A 17,025-nucleotide genomic window follows, 5' to 3' on the forward strand; every position below is an offset into this window, starting at 1 on the left:
ATTCAAACTTGGTACATAGATTATACATGTTAGGATACATGTCCATGACGATTTATTTCACAATTGGATCAAAGACAGCCGACTGGCAGCCATCTTGTTTTTTGAAAATGTCGTATTTTGGACATGCTTTCCCAGTTTTCACTCAAATTTAGTACATAGATCATACATGTTAGGATATAAGTCCCCGACCATCCGTGAGTTCCTCAGTATGTCTGTCCGTGTGTCCGTCCGTCCGTCCGTGCGTCAGTCTGTCCAGAGTCATATTTCAGAATCCTGTGGACCGATTTTGTTCATTCTTCAGCCATCTTGTTTTTTGAAAATGTCGTATTTTGGACATGCTTTCCCAGTTTTCACTCAAATTTAGTACATAGATCATACATGTTAGGATATAAGTCCCCGACCATCCGTGAGTTCCTCAGTATGTCTGTCCGTGTGTCCGTCCGTCCGTCCGTGCGTCAGTCTGTCCAGAGTCATATTTCAGAATCCTGTGGACCGATTTTGTTCATTCTTCAGCCATCTTGTTTTTTGAAAATGTTGTATTTTGGACATGCTTTGTCAGTTGTCATTCAAACTTGGTACATAGATTATACATGTTAGGATGCATGTCCACGACAATTTGTTTCAAAATCTGGTCAAGGATGGCCGATTGACAGCCATCTGACTTTTTGGCCTTACTACTATAATTCCACAATTTATGTACCGATTTCATTCGTATTTGGCACATACATCATACATATCAGTGTGGGATCAAAGATGGCCGAATAACGGCTGTTTTTATTTTTGGCCATATTACTACTACACGGAACACGTGTTTTGATGTAAATAAACAATCTGTTGTGTACGCCACTTGGAACTCAAGTTTCAAGGACACACTCGCGACAACCCCTCCGCTTTAATATGACAAGCAGAAAGAGAACTTTCAAAAATTTAACGGGGACTGTGTCATTTTCAATGACTTGTTAACCATGTACTGTGTTTGTCAAAGTAAAAACTTTTTTTTGAATAAATTCATGTCAAAAACCAAAGGTTCTAAAAACCAAAATGAGCAAATTGCCGATTATGTTGCTTTAAAATTGAATTTATAAAATCCGCACTTTGGTGGTATTGATGTGAAATACTATACTGTTCAATTATTATCCTAACCTGATAGCTTTTAATATTTCATATCTTTATTTTTAGACTGTACTTTATATCATGAGAGATAATTGCTTTCAACAATAGCATATATTTGCACTGTACATTGGTTTCAGTGACAATATTGTACAATCCTGTTTAAAAAAAAAAAGAATTTTTTATAAAAAATAAAGTACTGTAGAATACTTTATTTTTGCTTGGAATTTATTTTCGCTGAAGGGATGATTCTGGGAAAATTTCACATTAAACTCATCAAAAATCAGTGAAAATAAATTCCAAGCAAAACGCCCAAAAAGCCTTTTCAGCGAAAATAAAGTATTCCACAGTATGACAAAACAGGAACTAATTTTTATCAGCAGTTTCCACATTTTTGAATTTTGTTTAACACGTGTCCTGCTTGTTCCATGTACTTTTACATTGACTTGACCAGATAAGAATAACACATGTACTGCTATACAAATGTAAGTTTCCATGGCTCGTATTAAATGCCTACGTCTATTGTATAAAAAAAAAGCTCAAGCATGCATTGTATATGTCACATGGGACTCACATTGAACACATAATGATGCAACAGTGACTAAGAATAAGTTCACATTGATTTGATGTAGTACTGTAAAATCTGTATTAGAAACAACGACTTCCGTTAAAATGGTACAATGCAACCGAGGGGATGCGGCTTCTATTAGAGCATCTACGCATATGAGAAATGATGAATTTTTGGTTCTCAATTATTCAAAAATGAATGGTGCGACTTCTATTAGGGATGTGGCTACTAATACAGATTTTACGGTATTTACCATGCCGTTTATTCAGTGTTGCTTGCTTACTTTACTTTCTATGTTAGCAGCAACTATGAGTTTACTGATGCAACAGTGGTACTTTTTAGAACAACCACAGTTGTGATACTGAAGACTAGCTTTAAATGATCATTTATTTCTCAAACATGTTGAAAAGCTTGTAGTACAACGATAATAGTGAGTAATTAATTAATTAAGCTACTGTATTGTCAATTTCTAGCCCTGTTAGAAGTTTACAAACAACAATCCACTTTACCGTACTCGACCGCGTTAGCGCCCAGGGGCCTCAACTTAGAAAATCACGATTTTTAGGGGTGGGCGCTGACCCGAGCACCCCCCTCGAAAAAGAGGGCAAATGAAAAATTTGATTCATCAAGTGACAGATCACGTCATTGATTTTCACAACGAAGAAACAGAAATGATCACAAAAAATATGCACATTTTATTACAATATTAATTACGTACCACCAGAATTTACGAAATTAAAAACATTCGAGTCTGTTGGAACACAGTCAAAGTCAAAATTGTCATATTATCTCCACTGACGAAGGTGTTGGATAGTACGCAAACTCTCGAAGAAAATCACTTTCCGCCATGATGCATTTGCAGATTTCACCTGCAGCGACGTCCTTTGACCTAATGGGTCAAGTTGGTTATTAACCAATCACAATGCTGTGTTGTACTGACGCAATTCTTTGGAAATTCCTGAAGACTTTCCGGTAACGCAATGCAGAAGTGAATTATCGATGTCGAAGTACGATCTGTTGGAGTTGATTTCAGCGAATAAACGACATGGTTTTTCCAAAAAACTAGTAACTAGCCATTTTTGAGAGGTAAACTGAATATGGCATGAAATATTTACCGCATTTTACTTGTATTAACAGGTCATTGTCGAAGCATAGTTAACGCACGGTTACCGTGTTCTACGCATTCACAACATGTTCACAGCGATCGATATCCACGCTGTATCATATAAAAACGATTACCAAGATTCGTTACGCAAGACCAAGTTTTAAATTAGTTGCATTTTGAAGGGGTGGGCGCTTTGCCGAATGTGACCCCAAATATAAAAATTGCGCAAAAGTGGGGGGGGGGGGCGCTTGCCCAGGCATGGGCGCTAACGCGGTCGAGTACGGTAATATCATTGACATTCCATTTTGGGGTAACTAGCTTAAAACTTTGCAAAGTTTTATTTGAAACGGGCATTGCGCAAGGTACAATACAAGGGGGGAAAACAATAAAAACCCCTTTATGATGAAAATATTCCGGAAAATGTTGCTGTTACATTGTAGTTATAATTACATGTATGTGACATTTTTTATGTTTATTCCTCCTAAAACTTGTAAAATGCCCTCATTTTGTAGTTTACTGCACTGGGCGATTTTTTATATACTGCAAGATCTTGTGTAATGTGTGAAAACAGAAGTTTGAACACCTGATAAAAATATATTTTGAATGTTGAAATTTCGCCACATGCATTTTTCAGAGAGGAATCAATATATCTTTATTTCATCAAAATTGTCCATCATCAAATATTTGTATTATGAGAATACATGTACCTCAAAGTATGCACGAAGACAGTGCAGCTGGAGTATCAATCAACGAGCAGCGGAAGTCGATGCTTGGTGTACTTTCTGAGTGTTTGTTTTTATCATTAGAGGACGCTTACATGCGTAATCATTCCATATTTGGAATTCGCATTTTCTAATATGGTAGAATGAAAATTATGACAGCTGTAACTTATGGCATTATAAAGCAAGGAAATACCAAAAAATAGTTATGCATATGTCAAATCCCAAAATGTTTCGATGCTACTACATTGCTCTGATCTTTATTTGTACTTTTCACATTTGATTTCTTGCATCTCGCAGCGAATAGAAAATGGTCTATTGTTTATTATTTCAATTGCTGGCCAACATGTTGCTGTGAAAACACTTCAGGAGTATATTAACTGTGGCACTTGAGAAAATGCGGATAGCAATCTGCTGATGGCTGTCATAGTCTTTACTGCCAGTAATTCTACACAATACAAAATGTACATGAATTCATCAAGAATGCAGCAAACAGTTTTCTTTTTAAACCTTTTTATTTGTGGATAGTTGATTACAAATTCCTCACAATTACACAAAAAAGGGTTTCAGTGTCACTTTTTTTCACACATTTTTGTTGTCGAATATTTTGCATACATGTACCAGGGAATTGAGATAGAATGATAAAATGTTTTCTGTTGCAATGTTTGTATTCAAAGACACATTATTTAATTTAATGTTGTGGCATTGAATAACCTTATAAACGTAAACAACAACAATGTATAATTTTCCAATTTTTCCTGGGATGAGTTAAAATTCCTTATTAACAGACCAGATCCTGTTCAGAATAACACTGACAGCATGCTAATTTGAGGACTATATGCTTTGAATGAAAAGAAATGTACTCTTGATTGAAAAGATTCTATACAGTTCACAAGTTATATATGTGGAAGCAGACAATCAGCCAAATCTGTGATTTAAAATGTTCATGGCTATTACACTTTTGAGACGGGTATTTCCAGAACTCTTACTCTTTGCAATTGGCAGTTTTAAATTCCAAAGAAAAAACATTGGGTGCCGGAACGAGTTGTTGCATTATGAGCTTTATATGCATTCTTTCAATTTTCCAATTCAAAATGGCTGCCAAAGTAAGGTTTAATGCTATAGGAAAATTCCAATATGGCTTCCAAAGTAGGGTTTAATGCTATAGGAAAATTCCAATATGGCTGCAAAAGTATGGTTTAATGCTATAGGAAAATTCCAATATGACTGCAAAAGTAAGGTTTAATGCTATAGGAAAATTCCAATATGGCTTCCAAAGTAGGGTTTAATGCTATAGGAAAATTCCAATATGGCTGCAAAAGTATGGTTTAATGCTATAGGAAAATTCCAATATGACTGCAAAAGTATGGTTTAATGCTATAGGAAAATTCCAATATGGCTGAAAAAGTATGGCTTAATGCTATAGGAAAATTCCAATATGGCCGCCAAAGTAGGGTTTAATGCTATAGGAAAATTCCAATATGGCTGCAAAAATAGGGTTCAATTCCATAGGAAAATTCCAATATGGCCGCCAAAGTAGGGTTTAATGCTATAGGAAATAACACTGTCATTGTTTCTGAGAAAACAGTACCATTGATTTTTATTTGATGGAATTTGTAAGTGTTTTTTAATTAAAATGTACACATTTTTTTATAATAGGAGACCATGTCCATCCTTAATAGTACCTATTTTCTTGGCTCCCGCTAATGATAACGTAATTTTACCTGGTGGTTAACCCTTTGAACAACACATTTGTTCATGTTAAATTTTTCACGTTTTTAGGTATTTAACTACTAGTATAATTTTGTTGTTAATTTGGACTGACTGGACTTATTTTCATACTGCCTACAGGTCTCGGTCAAAATACATTAAAAATTGGAATTTATTTTGTGACAAAACTTTGGCGCTCAAAGGGTTGATGATCTCAAATTACCAGGTTAATTAATATGCCCAGATGTCACACTGAACTATTTTGTACAAGGTGACAAAGGTTGACTTCAGCACTCAAAGGATTAATGATATGCAAATTACCAAGTTAATATGCACAGATGTCACACTGAACTATTTTGTACAAGGTGACAAAGGTTGACTTCAGCATTCAAAGGGTTAATGATATGCAAATTACCTAATTAATATGCCCAGATGTACGTAACTATTTTGTGAATGCTGACAAAGGATCTGCTCACAGGGTTAAATACTACACTGTTCTTCTGAGCCAGCTTCCAACTTGGCTAGCCACTTTGCAAACAGGTGAGAGTATTATAGGAAATTTATTTAGCAAAACTGAAATATACTTTGTAATGCATACTTCATATCATGGAAGGTACTAACGGAAGGAGCTACAACGCTATTGATTTAGCTTTACTATATGATCGTTTGTCAATATTTGTTCACAAACAATGTTCTTGTTAGCTTTTAGCACCTTCTTAACAATGGTTATGCTAATCTTGAGCATTTGGTAATATTCGGAGCATGTTCTGTAGCAATAGACGAACTGCGCATACACAAGATTGAAACTGACGTCTAGTTGGAACGCTGTTGTTTCCGGAGATCTTAGCGAATTTTAATGAAAAATTGGCAGATAAAAAATTGATTGAAGAAGAACTGATGAACTATCATGAATCTTCTTGTATTTGTAATGACGATGAGACGTAATCAATAATTGCCTGTGACAATAACGATTGCATTATTCAATGTTACCATCGTCAGTGCATGGCGTGGGCAGCAGCAAGTTGGCAAACTATTTCACAAAATGCCTGGCAGATTGTGTTTTGACTATAGTAAACAATTGGCTTAACTTAGTCTTGATGGTGGCAGCTGATTGCAGCATGAGATTCACTTTATTAAGGTCGGTTTAAACAGATTTGAACAAAATAATTCTCATCAACATCAAATTGATTGACTGTAGTTATGTTCGCGAACACTCATTAGCATGGACTAGAGGTCAAAACGTTAGCCTGTGCCGAGTGAATATGAGCGAGCGCTTAGCACGGGCTAAGAAGCATGTACGAGCTAAATCTGACTCAGATTAGACCATTAATTCGGGTTACCGAATCATGCATGAATTCTAAAGTCAGGATAAGTGCCTAAACACCATTGTATTCAATGTCCATTTGGAAGATTTACTATTTATATTCATAACTATTCATTTCAGTATGACATTTCGGACATGACAATCAACATGAGCACATCCAGAGGCATTATTCTCACGAAAAAAATTGTTCCTCTAATTCTGCAGCAGCACTTTCTGAATTTGCATTGTTATTGTTTTTTAACAATAGCATTAACACATATAGTACTTTCCTGGTTACTGTACTAAGTAATCATAGTTAAAATGACTGAAGATTTGCATATTTTTAACAGGTTTGGATGATTCATCAGTCCACGCTACATTTTGTAACTGTTGTTCTCTCCTGTGTATGAATGCAATAGTCTAATCAATATGTTGAATTTCTTAAATCGCATTTTGTGAGACCGTGAAAATGGTAAAATAATTCAGCAGTCAAGAAATTGCATATTTACAAATTCTCTCAAATTATATAATAGCTCTAGTGGCAAAAAGGTAATCTCTAAGCAGTGCAGACATGAGCAACAATTCCTTTAAAGAAAGAATCTTAGCCAGTGGCTTTAAGCTCTCATTCATTGAAGAATTGGTGGTATTCAATCCCAGATTATGGGAACAGTGTAGGAACCACTACTCTACACTCACACATGTCTGGAGTAGATCGTAATTAAAAACACTTTACGCCAAAAATGGACTAACCGCGACTTTACATGCATGTCTTAAATCTAAGCACACATTTTCACAATCTCAGTTCATACCAAGACACTGTGTTCAATTCAACTAACAGTATTGTTATAACAACAATTGGTCAATTTTTACACCCACTTGTACAATCATGCTATTCACATATGTGTGACACATGAATTGAAAGATAACGTCAGACTTTTTTTATTCCATGTTTCTTGAGTTTTTATAAGGCAATTTTTTTTGAGGAGGGCGAAAAAAAATAATAAAATAATTTTTTGTTTCCATTAGATTTGTGTGATTCTCAAAGAATTGTAAGTGAGATCATTGATCGGAGAGAAGAAATGAAATCAAATTTTATTCCATGTATAACCTTGTTTCTCATCTCATCTTCGGTACTTTGAACATGATACTCCCACGAAAATGCAACTTGGATTTGTTATGCGGCGGGCAGTAAAAAAAATGAAGATAAAAATAATATACATTTCCCCAACCTCCTTTCCAGAATAACATGGTGCATTTCACATTTGTAAAACACCAAATGAGTCAACCCAGGTTTGAAAGTAGTGTGATGAATCAAGCACAAAATTTATTTCCCATTTTCTGTATTAAGTTTTACCCCATTTTATTGAAAGTATGAACAAATGAGATTATAATTTCAATTTGGCATGGCGACTGTGGTGCTTGCTACTCAAATACAAAAAATATTTGCACTAAATTTGGTTAACTGCAAAAAGGCCACATCATGCAATAAAGACTATTCAAGAAAGAAAACAGTAAACAAAACACATGAATTTTTTGCCCGAATGACAGAAACTTAACAGAGACAGAGAATTAAAGATATCATTACAAAATGAACAAATCTGAGAGAGGTCCACATGTAGTACTTATATATGTAATATCAAAGCAATTGGACTTGCAGTTTTTAACAAGAAGTCGAAAATATCACTTTTTACCAAATATGACAAAAATATTCACCAAAATTAGAGAATTGAAGATATCATCATGAAATGAACAAATCTGAGAGAGGTCTACCCAAGGTACATATACACCAAGTATCAAAACATTCAGGCTTGTAGTTTTCAAGAAGAAGTCGAAAAAGTAAAACATTGACACGGACGCCGGACGAACAATTACTCATATGATAAGCTCTGCTCGACAAAGTCGACAGCGGAGCTAAAAAAAAGAACTGTTGGTTGTGGTTGCATCAGACCACCATGCTTATAACCAGAAAATAAAATGTCTCTGTATAATAAACTACAGCCACTTTTTGTTGATTATTTTTGGTTATTTTAGATTTTTCAATGAAAATTGGAAAGGTTTGTAAATATTTTGCTTTTCAAATGAAATGTCTAAAATGACAGGCAGGTGGCTGGCTAAAAATCTGCTGACCACAAAATTAATAGTATGCAGCTTATTTTCTGCTGACTGTTAGAACCTTTGTAAAATACATCTAAAATTATGCAAGTTTATTCATTTTAAATCAACTACCACAATCTTTGATAAAATGTAAAATGCAATGCAAATATAATTTAAATATAGCAGTTTTTAGTTTGTACATGTATTCAGAAAATTCAGGCCATGACCTCTGTCACCTCACTTCAAGGTTTTCTATTGAAAATGTCTGATTCGTCAAATTTACTAGACGATCTAAAACTCTAAAATATCAAATAAACATTATCAAATGCGCGATACATTGCGGGAAGATACTCAAATCACCACGAAAATCAGAGAAAACGTTAAAAAGTGTGATAAAATGGCGCTTGGTTGGTGTGTTTATTTTATGGCGTTCGAATTTTAAAACGACGACAGCTCCGATGACCTCCCGTTCATTAACACTGACGCAGTGTTAATAAACGGCAGTTTATTGACACCAAAAACGAAGAACTGCAGACTCCACCGCAAATATGTTGCGGCTTACAGTAACGGGGCACACACACACATTCAACGCATCGAGTCAAAGAGGTTTTGACGTCTTAAAGTGGCCGGGTGGAACGAATAATGGTATGAAAACAGTACAGGAGTTTTTTTACCGACCATGAAAGCGCACATAAAACACCATCGATCTCGCATGCAAACACAACGACCTTGAATACGACAGACGGACAATATTCTGCTAATATATACATTAAAATTAAATTAATACATTTTCTCTTATTGTCTAGGTAATAACAGATACATTTAACGTTTTTTCATCGGTACGGAAAGTGAAAACGGTAAAAAGGGGGAGTTACTTTAATTGGGTAAAGAAGGTCACGTAACGTCAATGAGATGACCTTAAAAAACTACGTCAACACATAAACACTGAAATAAACTGCAAATTAAGCGAAATTTTGGGACATTATTACGAAATATATAATCAAATACAATTGTAATCTTATATATGTATTGCCAATATTGGGTACTCCAGAATAATATTGTAATAAATACGTTAAAAACCGAGAGCAGACTTACAGTGTACTACGACGGAAAGTTCAACTCCCAGTCCCGCCATCGCCATTTTCCATTTCCTGCTTAACTTCGCAATTCGCGAGATCACGCGAATCACGAGATGCCAAAAGTTTTGTCATTCGAAACACCAACACGCAGGAGTCGCGAAACGGGTCTTCTCACCTGGTAATTTAAAACGAACAGACAACAAACACACGCACGATTGCGGTTTTGAATTTTCGGAGCTCTTACAGATATCCTTGATTGTTTCACCAGCGCCGACAAAGACCAAGCGGTAAAGCTCCGACTATCACAACTTTGTTATAAATATATCTAGAAAAACATATATGATTGAAATAAAATCCAGTTTTTGTTTGTTTTTTTGTTTCGTTTTTCCTGTTTTATAGTATGTAATTAGTTCTTATTTTTTATATATTTCAAGCTGAATTTATTCGCTAGTATTTTTTTTACGTTTTGGTAATCGGGGGCTTTCGATATCAAAACTGTAATAAAAATTACCAGCAAAGAAACTTGAATAACAAAAATTGAAAAAGTAATAAAATAAAATATAATATAATAATAAATAATGAAAATGCCAAAATTAGGATATTATTTTAATCAGATTTGGTAGAAAATTAAAACAGCAAACGCAACAAAAAACATACACAATCATGATGATGATATTGACAGTCAACACTTCAAAATATGGCATTGAACATTTTTATGGTTTTAATTCAGAATTATTAATTATTTCTAAAAAATCTGTTTTCTAAATCTAATTAATAATATTAACAAACAAATTTGAATAGTAGTATGTGAGTTTTCACGATAAATACTATTTTCAAACTAAGACGGGATACAATTTCACGCAGTTTGCCAAATTCATATAGCGATCCCGTGAACATAGGCATGATAGGCATCATAACCAGCGGAGGCAAAATTATGGGATGTCATATCTTAACTTTAAAGAGCAGTGACTCAAGGCAAATCAATTTCACCTGCCACGTTCGTCCTTGCTCATGAAGTTCCGTAAACAAACAAACAAACAAACAAATAAGTAGACAAACAAATTAACAAACAAATAAGTAGACAAACAAATTAACAAACAAACAAATAAGTAGACAAACAAACAAACAAACAAACAAATAAATAATGGATAAGAACAATAAGAAAGAAACTTTTGCAAATCATCTGACCCGCTTTTTGGCTAATGTGAAGTCAGTATACTAGAAGCATTATGAGACCAATTCAAAAGACAGAAAAGTAATTTAGAAGTTCTTTTCTCATTTCTGGTTTATCAGATAACCACAGTAATACTACAATATGACTGAAAGACTTTGGCTTGGAAAATGGAACCATCGAACATTGTTTGAAATGAAGTAGTCAAAACGCTTTTCAACATTGTAGGAATTTACTTTTTGTGTGATGTATTGAGCGCGTATTAGAAAAAAATCAATATCACAAATAAAACAACTGAAGCCTCTAAACGGAGCACTAGAGGGCTCTCTTTAACCAGAAAGAAACAGATTATAAAAACAACGATAATTTCATTAGAGGGCTCTCTTTAACCAGAAGGAAACGTATTATAAAAACATCGATAGTTCCAAAATCTTCCAATTAATGTTAAGATAAATGAACTAAAATACATAAATGGTATTGTTCAGATATTATTACGCTATAACACAAAGCATGAAGGTAAGCATGAATTAAAAGATACATGCTATATAACTAAAAATACATGCCCTTTTACCTCGATTAGGTACTACTGGAAACACCTGAACAGAGCGGAAGGCAGTGACTACTCGACGTAGTCACAAATGACGGTTACAGTGAGTGTAAAGGAATAATATTAAAGGGCAGTAGTCGTCGAGCCACACATGCGCGAGATATGTAAACATATAAACAAAGATGGCGACTTTGACTGTTGCGCAGTTCAACGAGTACAAACTGAGACGTTACCAAGCTTTAATTAGCTATATTTTAAGTAATTGGAAGGTATTGAAGGAGTCACCGGCGGTAATTAGTGCAAGTTGCGCCCAGGTCAAACCTCATACTCGTGATTTCCATTAGAAGAGCGCATTGGATTGTGGGAAAATCGATGTTAATCAACACATGCGCAGCGCGACGACTGCCGCCCTTTTAAGATTGGTCCCCGTTTTTGTTTAAGTATGCAACGTCCTTTTTATTTTTAAAATTGTCGCAATACGTCATCCAGGCGTGGGTATTTTCAGTCTGGGGTTTGGCGTAAAGTTACAGTTTTCAATTGGTTTCGAAGAAACAAAACAGCACGAGTTTACACAAATACTTTAACTTTCTCATGCATACACTCTGGTTCCTAGTACCCCCTCCTCGCCATAGTTCGGAGTATCATGATTCAACTGATGATTTTTCAGAGTGAACCCGATCCAGAAGTCGCGGGCGAGTTCATTTTAAATGAGCTTCTTGGGTGCTGAGCAACGGTTTACACCACGATACCACATAAACCATGCCCCATAGAACGAATATACACAGTAATTCTATTTGGCAGGCATACTCCTGATATCAGAATACTAAGATACTAAGCCCAATAGTAATTCCACAACATTTCAACTGGCGAATGCTTGAATGCCATTTTATATTGGTGCCCGTGTTCCAATGACAATAAACACTCTAAAATATATTTAACGTACCACGATTTGACCTCTGGTTTATCGGTAAGCCTATTCAACGGGTATTGCTTCTTCCAATAGAGGGCGTAGTTCATTGAAGTTCTTGAAAACAAAAGACATACCTTGTACATTTGAGAACGCAATGAGCGTTATGCAATATCAAGCGAAACATTTGTGAAAATTAGGACCACACCATCTATTGCAAATACTGGCCTACGCTAGCTCCAATCTGATTAAAATAAGATCCTGGTTGGCTTAATTATTTTTTTTTTTCCTTTTTTTTCACCCAGTGGCTTTCACGAACAAAACCATTCTTGCAGCAAAATAATTGTAACGTCAAAAAATAATTAACATAAATAATAATTATAGTAATTATAAGAAAAAAGTACAAACAAAAATTAAGCTAACCAGGATCATATTTTAATCAGAATGCGCTAGCTCCTGTTCAGCAGAGTTCATTTGTAATTGTTAAATAGTCACGGCTGTACACGCTGGACAAAACATATAGTTTCTAATATTGTTGTCTGAATCTGGATTTTAATACCGAATTGGGCTGTGTATCAAAACCCATAAGTATCTCTTCTTTAACGGACACACAGCCTTATTCAGGGGATAATAAACGGGAAAACATTGACAAGTATGTGTGGCGATTGTAACTATACATACACAGTATTAGTTTTTTTAATGGTGGATGCCTGCAAAGATGCCATATATACACTTTATTTATGGGACTAAATTAATAAATTAAAAAAAAAAAAATATTTTGATCGTCTGTATTAAGGCATTTAGGGTTATAATTTTACTAGTACTTGCAAACCTGGTTAAGAACAACCTGATCAGAGACACCCTCACATGGTAAGTGTTTTTTTTTTTAACGTGCGGATAACCCGTACGCCATTCAAGCCAACCCCACTCTATTGTATACCTATTTATTAGAGTGGCGAGGGAGAATGAATTTGATGACATTCTTTAACTTGAATTTGGCAAAGACAAACTAGCAAATCACGCAGCAAAAATTTAACAGTTTATCGTGTTCGTTTCTTCAATTATTTATTCAACGTTATTTTACAGAAACAATGTACTTTTATTAGTCCGTATACTATGATGTCTGACAGTATGCTGCACCCACCTTCACTTGGCCCGTTTTATGACAAACTTTGTGGTGGCATAATAGTGTACAGTTCCCAGCAAACACACATTGGCCAAGAACACAATTCGATGCATGATCATCTGATTTGTTTTTTTGAACTAGAATATTTATGGTCGCCATATAGGATCACACATCTTAACAATACTCACACAAAGCACCTTGATTTGGACACAAAGGACCGTGGGAGTATCGCCTTCGCATGACAGAGATTCAAGAAGTGAGGGTACTAATTCCATGGAAAAATGTTTGAGCGTGCTGCCAAATGGGGCTTTAAAATAAGGAGTCTACTTTTTTCCACACATTGCCACGTCAGACTAAACTGAAATATAAACTATATGCATAAGCATAGGTTGAAATTCACACCTCGGCTCACGCATGTACACAATTTAATATTAGAATTTGAACACAATTCATGATCATCGTCAAATCATTTATATAGACAACAGTTTTATCATTTTAAAACCACACGAATTTGTGTTATAATTTTGTTCTGAAATTGCCCGTGTTCATTGTAGACTTGCGATGCGCCATGATGCACGTTACATCGAGTTGTCATGGTGTAATGCCTGTAATAACCTATGCTATTGTTATTGTAAGCCACTACACAGCCAATGTTGTTTGTAAACATAGCTATTATGAACAAACATTGTATGCTGATTTCCATCGTACATTATCTGCTATTGGCAGATACTTACGTTACTCTCATCTAAACGTGACGAACTAATACGTACATCTTACACTGTATCCAAAAAGATCGACGTTGAGGGCGCTTCTTGTTCAACAAATACAAGTGTTGCTAAAATGTATAATAGTCAAAGATACTCTAAAATTGTGGGTCAAACGATCGACTCGAGCATGAAAAGGTCGTTCAAAATAGCGGCGTATAGTCGTATAATTCAACTATGAGAGTACCTCCCCCCCTGCCTCACGGTACCGAGTACTACTTCGTGCTGTTTTGTTTTGCGTTAGCTGTCATCAGGGAATACAGAGTCATTCTGGCTACTACTTTCAGGCTTGCGCCTGTCGTATGTGGGAGCATTTTTTCTCAACATCTCACCCATTCACCAAATAATTAAACATCGTTTATAAATCGTCAACTAGGCACTAAGAATGCTTCCTTCACAATTTCTATACCCTTTGCACTGACTCTCAACAACCGTGACGTCATCCATGTGATATACCAGGTTTGCACCAGGTTAAATCATGGGCCTGGAAAATTCCAAAACAGTTTAAAAAGCGATGCAATGCAACGTAGACTGCAGTCACTACCGATCCAGGATACGCACTGCGAGGGAACATCAAGCAAGCGGTACGTTTACAAGCATCTCTAAAAGGTAAAATTCTTCTACCATCTGAGCTGATGTAAATCCTAAAGGTAGTTCCTGGTGGACGCGCAATTTTAGTATCATCTGATATGCTTGGTAACTTGTATTTATGTAAATTAACTTCCGTTCGGAGCTATACACAATAAAAAAAACCTCAAAAAACTCAAAAGCTCAACAAACTTTCTTGCTAGCATACATGTACAGATATATGCCAATAGCTATGGTCAGAGTCCTGGCATAATGGCTATTAACTAATAAGGACTCCAACAAATCTTTAACAATATTGTATTTTTGTCGCAGTATATAGAAGTGACTGATTTTGCATGATACCAAGCACAGGGATAAACATTACAGAATAGACCATTTTCCGTTCACTGTGAGAATCACGCGTTATGCGTGAAATCGAACATAAAAACAGGACAAACAAAGGTCATAGCGTCGTAGTGACGTCAAACATCGCGTGGGATTCGACAAACGCGAAAGTATTTTGGGGACATTTCCATGCTTAATAATGTGCTGTCCACATTTGATGATAGACAATTTCGATTAAGTAAGGGTATTCGGAAGCAATATTCCTCTGTCGAAGATCGGCCGGTCGGTGTGAGCTACGAAATAAGGAAATTCGAGTTCAAAATCAAATCGTTCGATTTTTGCGGCAGACGTTCGACGCGCGTCTTTCATGCATCTCGCGAGATCTCGCAATTGTACGGAAAATCCTCTATTGAAGCCCATGTAAAATGGATTGCATTTTAAACATTTAAGTCTGTGATAAGTTTGGCCTGCTGCCCATAATATATATGAAATTAACCCTTTTCGCGCATGCGAAATTATAGCTTTATTCCACATAATGAGTTATCATGTAAAAAGTCTAAAAGGCGGTGGTCGTAGCGCTGCGCATGTGCGACATTTGTCTTGATAAATATTGATTTTCCAACAGCCAAAGTCGCCATCTTTGTTTATATGAGACTCGTATATCTCGCGCATGCGTGAAACGGCGACTACCACCCTTTAACCCTGGTTCCTATCGTATTATGTTTGTCGAGCAAGATTTCTTGGTAACGATTCCTATAATGGTATCATGTTACATGATATTTCGTGCGTGAATATGTGTACCTTACACATTCTATCATGAGCTGCTCATCAACACTATTGTTACACAACCAGTCGCTCTGGTTGTTATAATTTCTAGGAATTTTTCTACAAGTTACTTTTTGACTGAGCCACCACTAAACCGCGATTTATTAATATTTAATCCAAGTTCGTGTAGCTTAGAGTCATAAAAAGGAAAAGTATGTTGACTTGTAATACATCCTGTCTCCTTCCCTTATCCTAAGCTACGCAAATCATTATATAACAATTCTTATAATGTCTACTATCTCAAAACTATTCCAATTAAACTTAATTCAAATCCTATATTGAATTACAATTGAATTGAATTTAATTAAATTGCATTCATATCAAACTCGAATGAAGCATGCGAGTTGGGGTAATGCTGCATTTTTTTCAAAAGTCAAATATTCATTGTATCCCATGCAAAGCTGTGTTTGTTGACACTTACACTACCTGTAGCTAATACGACGAACTGAATATCTCTGCTACGAAGACATCATATAGACAAGACAGTAGGATTATACATGTGCGTGTAACATATATATATAAATCATAACTCGTAGGTCTTTATATCAAATGAAAAAAAAATATCTGACTAAAATATTATATTTTGACCTTGGAAGTCGGGTAAAAGGAAATAGATGCCCCACAATTATATTTGAATGTCTGATGGCTATTGTGAATACCATACTATTGTTACAGGGAATTCCCATTATTATAATTGTGTCCGATTCGCTAGGTTTCCTAGGTCTCTTTGACTATATTGGGCGGTGTTCAAGTAATAACTACGACACAGCACGTAATCTAACCCTTTATTGTCGAGAAAAATTTGCTAACCGATTGTCCCCGTGCATCTAGTTAATGCCCGCCCACAAGTGCCGGGTACTTGATCGGGTTTGAACTCCGACTGCACGCTCAAAGGCCAACATTGTGTTCTTTTTTCATTTTGCCGGAACATAGTACGCTGGAATTACTTGTATTATTGTCTACATTGTGCATGCCAAGTAAACGAAATTTATCGGTGTCCTTATTCATTCATGACGACAATGGTTCTATGGTGATGCATGCCGGGGTTTCTTCCAAGTAGGACGCCATGACAAGATTGTTTTTGG

The 17,025-nt window shown here is 35.6% G+C and overlaps 1 protein-coding gene across 1 annotated transcript in view; it reads right to left on the reverse strand.

Annotated features, from left to right (window-relative positions):
- Positions 1 to 9,733, reverse strand: part of LOC100313647 (liver X-like nuclear receptor) — a 56,273-nt gene extending 46,540 nt beyond the window's left edge. The window contains 1 exon segment of the mRNA NM_001168107.1: positions 9,705 to 9,733. The gene's annotated coding sequence lies outside the window, so the exon portion shown is untranslated.
- Positions 9,734 to 17,025: the final 7,292 nt, after the last annotated feature.

The sequence above is a fragment of the Saccoglossus kowalevskii genome, chromosome 12, assembly GCF_978046115.1.
Source record: "Saccoglossus kowalevskii chromosome 12, keSacKowa6.1, whole genome shotgun sequence".
In the NCBI taxonomy this organism is placed as follows: Eukaryota; Metazoa; Hemichordata; class Enteropneusta; family Harrimaniidae; genus Saccoglossus; species Saccoglossus kowalevskii.